This window comes from Frankliniella occidentalis, unplaced genomic scaffold (assembly GCF_000697945.3).
Source record: "Frankliniella occidentalis isolate FOCC.00 unplaced genomic scaffold, Focc_3.1 Scaffold269, whole genome shotgun sequence".
Lineage (NCBI taxonomy): Eukaryota > Metazoa > Arthropoda > Insecta > Thysanoptera > Thripidae > Frankliniella > Frankliniella occidentalis.
The window spans coordinates 349,616-356,528 of record NW_026267395.1 but is presented as its reverse complement, the minus strand read 5'-3'; the positions used below and the strand labels follow the sequence as shown (position 1 = coordinate 356,528).

The following is a 6,913-nucleotide window of genomic DNA, read 5'->3' as shown; positions in this document are numbered from 1 at the left end:
CACCCTATACACCATGAATGTACTTTAAAAAGCCTGCATTTTACTTGCACTGCGCACGCATGCTCATAATTTGAATACTTAAAAGTGCTTCAAAGTGTTAAACAGTAAATTTGAATAACGATTTGAAGTGTCCAAAGCTTCATGGCTACACTGGTAAAACAAGTGTTTAATTTTGCACGTCAATTGACGTTGAAGTTCAAGTGTGCATTTTCTCGACACTTTGTGGTGTTTAACTATGTTATACGTCAATTGGTGTTTAAACTTTCGACACTTCCGAAACGTATAGCAGCTGCACACCATATGGTTCCCTATTGACAGCATAGACCTGTGTGTGTCCAAGTGTGCAGAATTTAAACGTTTACAAAACGTCTAAAATTTGCACACCGCGCAAGTGTGCAACTTGAGCTAAACACCATGTAATGTGCTAAATCACAACTTGCACACGTTTGGTGAGCAAATATTGCACACTTGTTTTACCAGTGTAACCCTGAGGTTGAACACAGTAACTAAGTGTTGTCCAACTTTACTGTTAAATACTTTATAGCATGGAAATGTCCAATCAAACACTTTCAAGTGTCCAATGTATCGTTCCACGCACTTTATTTTATCAGAGTAGCGTCCAAAAATTTAGAGCTGTACGCGTCGACAGGTCACGGTGGAAGCACGCTGGTTTTGACAACCACAACCATTGGTTGTCCCATGATAGTCTAAAAAGACACCGTCTCGGGTTGCACCGCTCCTTGTGGCGACGACATAGGCGCCTGCTATTGTCTTAACGACCGGATCGAGAGATGATTGATTTCCGCCTCATTGATACGGCTGATCTGGCGGAAGTGATCCTCTGACGTTGATGAATGGAGGTGACGACGGCGCCTGACCAGTTCTTCTCTCTGACGCCACCTTTATTGCGTGCGCCGCGTAACCGGCGGTAAAAGAAGGACTGTTTGGTCGGCAAAGGAGAGCTGTCTGCTCGACTTATGGCATGTGACACTTTGCTGGCAACTTGTGTCTCTATTATAGAGAGCACAGACGTTTCCTCGCGACGTCAGACCTGCTCTAGCACATAGATGGTAGGTTGATTGCGACAGTTTCTTGCCAATTCTGGTCTGCATCGAGACAAATGAATACATTTTCAGACTGCTGCAGGGATTCGTTCCCGTTTTCTCCGACTGTTCTACAAGTTTGTCGGCCGGCGCCGCGCTCCGTGGAGGAGAGGCCTCGGGAGAGGCTCTGCAGATGGCGAGCGCGTGGCGTATGGGATTTGCCTCGTGCACTTGGGCCACTGACATTTCTATACCGTTGGCCAACACCTCACCGCCCTGCAGCCTGCAGGCTGAACGCGCGTCCCCTGCACTCCTCCTGCCTCTCCTCGCTGCGCACAGTGGGAGCGAGCGAGCGCACGCGAGCGTTTCCAAACGCAACCGGCGCCCGGGCTGGCCCATGGCGAGTAGGCGAATAGGCGGCCATATAAGAAGATTAAGGACGCATTAGCCGCATAAAATTCGATCGCGCGGACATTATATTACGTAGGGACAGGCAGGCGGCCCGGTCGGCTTGTTGTTGCGGCTACCTCCCCCCCCCCCTTCTCCCCCACCAGACCCATGACCCATGTGTGGAAAAGGGTAGGGGGCCCATTGATAACTTCTCCAGAACAGGTAAAGAAATGCAGATTCTATGGGGTTTAAACTGATAAATTATATATTTCTTACAATTCTGCTAAACTTCAAAAAAAATATTACTGTCCGTGCGTTTTGTTTTAGTGGGGCCTGTTGTGACTCGTGTAACTTCAGAAAAAAATATTTGTGTCCGTTCGTTGTGTTTTAGCGGGGACTGTTGTGACTCGTTTCTCCCAGTAGTGGATGGCAGTGTGCGAGGGGTCGCCAACTCACATAATACTCCGTACGTGGGTCCCATAATACCTTTATAATATGCCACAAAATACCCTACATACCTTCCTTATATTGCTACATAGTACTTCCTAATATCAAATAACCTATTAAGGCAATAAATAAATAATAAATAATTTTAAAAAATAATATGAATTCCTTAGAACGCGCCATAATACCGCCCAATATCATAATACTCAGTACACGGCTGAGGTAGTTGGCGACCCCTCGGCAGTGTGTGACTCGAGGCGACACTCGTGTCATAATCGCGGTGTAATGACTGGCTGTAATGGCGCCTCGTGTGATGCATTAGAGCCTGCATAGAGCGCTGCACTGGCGGCGGCGTGGCGCGGCGTGGCGCGGCGGGGACCTTGCTCGCGTCTGGACCGCTGCTGCTGGGCGGGCGCATGTGGGCCAGGGTCCGGCCACAATCAAAATGAAATGTGTTAATCAAGAGCAGAGGGAGCGGGGAGGGGAACTCCACTAAGTGACAAATACCGTGGCCAGCCAAGTCGAGTCTAATGATTTGGCGAGGAGAGCAGGCACTCTCTGCACCGCACCGCGGCCGCTTCGGCAGACAGGTGACTGATGCTCGGCGAGGCCCACGTCCTCTCGGCGCGCCATTCGACACGGTCGCCGTACTTGTGCCTCCCCATGTAGCACGGCGATATCGGGCGATGATGAGTCGCCTGGAGGTTGGAGCGGCGATGACTTGGCGATATCATTTAAACACTATCGCCTGGCGGAGAGCGAGGCGACATCCTGTCGATGTCTACTTTAATACATACTTTTGTGGATATCTGTTCGATATTCTCTAAATAAAATGTACCAGATGTCGCCATGCTGTCGCTTACGTTTATCGCCTCGACCTACCGATGGCGTTTTCGCCCTGGCGATGGTGACACGATAACTAGTAGATGTGGAAATAGGATCAAGTTAATGCTCGCCAAAACTCTATCGCTAGGATATCCGTCATTAGATGACGCGCAGGCGATAATTTTCCGATAACTATGCGCTGTGCAACTTTCCACCAAATTAACTTTTGGTGCCTAGAGTTATCGCCGCGATATGGGATAAAGTATGTCGCTCACCAGATGAAAAAGAATTATTGCTTGCATGAAATACTTTGATAAGCTGGCGATACCTTGACCTGGCTAGAGAACACCTGGGCTAGCGCCTCAAGAGCAATGTGGCGATAACTCGGCGACATGATCGTAGCACTGATGCGGGGTAGATATCGAGGCGCTATTCTTTCTGTATCTCCAATATTAACCACAAATACGCACATGTACGGATATCTGTCAGATATTCTCTAGTTAGCAAGCTACTAGTATCGCACGGCTGACGAATTTCGCTAAGTCCTCCACATGCATTTTCGCCCTGGCGATGACTTGGAGATATCTGAAAAATGTCTCAGCCGACTCGCTGGTCTGCTGGTCGGTCGCTCGCGGGCGGGAAAGTCCCCAAGAAAGAGAGGCACACCGGTAGCTGACGCCCGGCTCTCAGCGGGTACCCCGTAGCTGAATGGTCAAGGCAGCTGTCCAGTAACACAAAGGTATGTGGTTCGAGTCTAGCCAAGGTCAATTCTTTCAATTTTTTTATCGAATTATAGTTCCGAATATATATTGCCTCAATATCGCTATTTTGTCGCCTAAAATATACCGCCGGTTTGCAAACGTGGCGATGTCTAGGCGACGACATTTTTGACATAACTTTAACTTTTGTATCGCTCGGATAACTCAAAGTTCTCGCCACGGGCACATGCACAAACGGAAAGACTAGCGATAGCCAGGCGATACTAAATCAGCGATCAATTAATTTCTACATCGATTCCCTATAGTGGCGACATATATCGTTCGAGACCCGTTGAAAAGTCTGTCGCCATTTCATCGCTTGCTTCGTCGCGGCGATAGTGCTCGAGCGATGTCGCCGCTAAGTTGTCGAATCTTTGTCATCAGGCGACATCGAGGCGACAGTGCTATTTGTGCCAAACCTCATATCCGTAAAACATCGCCGGCGATATCGCGGCGAAAAATAAAAATCGCCGGCGATTGCCGGGCGATAAACCCTGGATATGTTTGTGCTACCTGGGTCGCACCTGTTCCAAGTGCATAGCGCACGGCCTACCTTTCGTCAGGGCTGCTACGTTATCCTCTCCGTGGCATATTCGTTGCAAAGAAATTTATCTCTGTTACTATCATTTTCTTTCCCGAAGAAGTTTTTGGGATAATTTCACACGTCTTCTTAATTACCTTTTTTTGAAGACTTCAGCGTCTGCTATATGTAGAATTTTCATAATTACATACCTCCAAAACATCGGTCGGGCGTATTCTTCAATTACGGTCCAAGTTTCGTCACCGATTCCATTATGAGGCTCGGGGTCGCGCAGACCTCGATGGCCGATAGCGTTTAGTTTGAGCGACTTCTGATATCTTGATGAGATATTAACAGGTTGTCCAGCCTATCTCTCTCGGACTCGTTCCCTCCGCCGGTCCCAGTCTCATGTGCCCTTACTCTCTCGCCAGAGCAAGCGCCATGGCTGGTCACTGGGGCACCCTGAGATGAGTTTTAAATGTTCCCGCGCTGTAAATTCATTCGGTTGGTTGAATGAATGACGGTTTCAGGTCAAACAGAGATAACCGGGTTGCTCCAGCACTTTTCCTTTTCTGCAAAGGGACTCACCTACAATATTGATCAGAACAGGAGCCACCAATCTCGTCGGCCAGTTCTAGGATAGTCGTAAATAAAGACAAGGCGATAAAAAATGGCGTGGGATATTTAAGCAATGGGTCCGAGGAGCTAATGTCTCTTAATATTTCAATTCGCTTTCGGTTGTATCTGTATTAATTTATATGTTGTATAGTTCCCACGGTTTTTGACGATATAGGATTTTGTAGTGAAAACGAGGACCTGATGCCCTGTATGATGGACTCATACTGCTGATAATGTTCTTTAATCAAATGCCAGAGGCAGGGTAGTGCTTTGTTTGGGATGAGTCGGGACTCTTTAGTTTCGGTTTTCATTACACCATGCACAGTTCTCTCCGTTGCTCTTACCACCTTCCTCCCCACCAGGTACGTGCACGAGCGGCACGATACGTCACGATACGACGAGATAAGGGCCTTGCAGAGCACCGGTCTGCTGTTCGAATAAGAGTCACGGCGGCTGCGCCCCTTCCCGCGCAGCCAATCAGAGCGAGGGAGCGCGCGCGACCACCTGACTTGGACGTGACCTCTCTAGGTGCGTCATTCGACATGGGTGCTCTCCGAATGCCTAACGTGGGACAGATAAGGGGGCGAGCAAGGTCGGCAGAGCGGGCCTCGAGAACAAGGAATACTACTTGCGCTCGCGGCTAAAACAAAGTTTGCAAACTAAGAAGTACATTTAGGGTTGTTGTTGAGAAAACCACACAAGTGCAAAGTAGAAGTTCAAGTGACACTCTTAAAATTCATACAGCCGAAATCCTTCTGCGCGATGAGTCTGACATAATACTGAAAGAATCCCCATAGGTTAACCACCGTTTGAGAGTCGTTAACTTTAGAAGATTATCGAAATAACCCTAGTAAAATTATCGAAAACTTTCGTTATTAGCTGGCGTCTAGAAACAGCATAAATACGTGCGTATTTCCCTCCTTTCTCTGCTTAGTTTTCATTTGTAATTTTTCAATTTGCTGGATGTGTTCGCCGTGTAATCCACGGGGACAGCACGAAATGAACGATGCAGGCTGTACCCTCTTGGGGCCAACAACAAACATGATGCAGCTCAGCGAGGCGCGAACACGAAAACGACTGCAAAATATCAACGCCGTGGCGAATGTGAATGCGCTGGACTACGTGGGTGTTTCTTCTTCGTTTTTTTTTTCAACTCGTACGACACAATCTTTTAATAAAGGCTTTGACACATTATGGTATATTTTAATCACCGCCCATCTGCTCACAGAATGCTTTTAATGGTGTATACTTCTCTTGCTCAAAGCTTTAGTCGTTAGCGTATTGCTCTCTATTTAGGCCGGTCACAGACTCGCCTTGTCCGTGAATTTTCACTGGAAACTTAATGCATTTTTTGAAAGTACAAAGAATATTATTTTACATTTTCGGAAATTACGTTGTACTAAAAAATGGTGCCAGACTGCGCCTAGGAAAATCATAAGCTGTGACAACAATGAAAGTTTCATGAACGCCTGAACACGTCTCGCCTAACAGGCTTCGCGATATCCCACGAAAAACTGTTACGCTAAGACGCGCCGGGCACACATCCTTGGCCTGCGGCGCTGACACCCGGTTTTTGTGATTTCAGGAGGGGAAGAGGCCCATAGATACTTATCAAGGAGATAACCTCTCTCCGAATGAGTGGCTTAGGGGTAAGTTCCTCAACTATATTTCGATTTCCGACCTTTTTTACGACTTTGCTCGAAGCTTGCAATTGTTTCGCTGGTTTTCGTTAAAAACACTCTCTAGCGCCGAAAGGGTGAGAGAGAAAGCTAAACGGACAAAACTTTGGCCTCCAAGAAAGACATTAAATATTCTTCAACTATTCTTCAACTATTTTTCTCCGTGAACGTTCACACAGTTGACCGCCATGTGCCGCTGTGAATGCACTGGTGGGCGCGTGCACCGAAACACCCTCGGTACAAAACGCGCAATACCCTGATGATGGTCCCAATATATTTTTGCAGTATCCTTACAGTACCATGCAGTAGTTACTAGTCTTTGCTATACAAGTTTGGCTACCTTGCGGTTAAAAACTAGTAACGCAAGCAGTTTGATTAACTTTTTTCGAGCATGGCTGCAGCTGGCGATGCATCATCATTCGATACGGGTGCAGAGATCGTGGAGGAAGGGTCGGATTCGCGGCGCGATATGCTGTTGGCAGGCCTGCTCTGCACGTTCTTTCGGATGCCTCCACAACATTTCTGTTTCGCTCGCTCCTGAGCACCGATGGCAATTGACGGGGTAAGCAACTGTCTCGAACGTACCCACCCAGCTCACGGCACCACCGTAGCCGTTGTGTCGCGTGATGAAACCAG

At 47.7% G+C, this 6,913-nt stretch overlaps 1 long non-coding RNA gene across 1 annotated transcript in view; it reads left to right on the top strand.

Moving 5' to 3' along the window:
* LOC127750844 (uncharacterized) overlaps positions 1-6,249 on the top strand; it is a 68,460-nt gene extending 62,211 nt beyond the window's left edge. Inside the window, exon 3 of the long non-coding RNA XR_008011865.1 lies at positions 6,184-6,249. This is a non-coding gene — a long non-coding RNA (uncharacterized LOC127750844). The remainder of the gene's footprint in view (positions 1-6,183) is intronic.
* The last annotated feature ends 664 nt before the right edge of the window (positions 6,250-6,913 follow it).